Source organism: Eptatretus burgeri, chromosome 13 (genome assembly GCF_056783735.1).
Source record: "Eptatretus burgeri isolate ZD-2024b chromosome 13, Ebu_testis_v1, whole genome shotgun sequence".
Taxonomy (NCBI): Eukaryota; Metazoa; Chordata; class Myxini; order Myxiniformes; family Myxinidae; genus Eptatretus; species Eptatretus burgeri.
Window position 1 is genome coordinate 44,185,383 of NC_140973.1, and position 1,086 is coordinate 44,186,468.

General features: G+C 44.8%; 1 pseudogene; it reads right to left on the reverse strand.

Moving 5' to 3' along the window:
- Window positions 1-405: 405 nt before the first annotated feature.
- On the reverse strand, window positions 406-546 carry LOC147014337 (signal recognition particle RNA; annotated as a pseudogene).
- Window positions 547-1,086: the final 540 nt, after the last annotated feature.

Consider the following 1,086-nt stretch of genomic DNA (forward strand, 5'->3'; position numbering starts at 1 on the left):
ACTGAATTAATACACCAGGGGGTTGACTCAGCCTGTCATCCTTCCGAGGTCGGCGAAATGAGTACCAGTATACTGGGCCGGTGTATACCCCGGTTAAAATAGGTGTACCATATCCCTGTGTCGTAAGAGGCGACCAGGGTTGCGTCAGGAAGGGCATCCGGCGTAAAACATGTGCCAAATCACTATGCGGATCATATGGATGATCCGCTGTGGCGACCCCTAACGGCAGCAGCCGAAAGAAGAAGAAGAAGATATATATACACACACGTGTGTTCTTTTTTCGGCTGCTCCCGTTAGGGGTCGCCACAGCGGATTATCAGTTATGATCCGCACACCGATTTGGCACAGGTTTTACGCCGGATGCCCTTCCTGACACAACCCTGGTCGCCTCTTATGACACAGGGATAAGGATTGGGTTTCGCCATGATTCCGGGCTGCCCTACACCCTCTCATAGCGCGGCTCAGTGCAGAGCTCCCGTCCTCAAGCGATCCTCCAACCCAAGCCTCCGAGTAGCCGGATTACAGGCGCACGCCACTACACCCGGTATGTATATATATATATATATATATGTATATGTATATATATGTATATGTATATATATGTATATGTATATATATGTATATGTATATATGTATATATATGTATATGTATATATATGTATATGTATATATATGTATATGTATATATATGTATATATATGTATATGTATATATATGTATATGTATATGTATATATATGTATATATATATATATATATATATATATATATATATATTGTTGCGGAAATGGCCCTTAGTGTGTTATTAAATATAGGATTAGCCCAGATCCCCCATTAAATGCATGTTTAGCCAGATAGTTCGGTAATTGGACGTTACATGTGTGTCGGGAGGTGTACGAGGCTGTTGATTGTTCGTGCTGTGGTGGTGTACCGAGAGGTTCTTCTTCCTTCCCCTCTCCGGACAAGAGTCCCCGCCCAGCGCTCTGAGAGGGAGTGGCCTAGAGAGCGAGCGCCGGGAAAGGAAGGTGGGACTGAGAGCGCAGAGGTAGCGCGATCGGCTGTACAAGGGACGGCTGTGTCTGTTTGC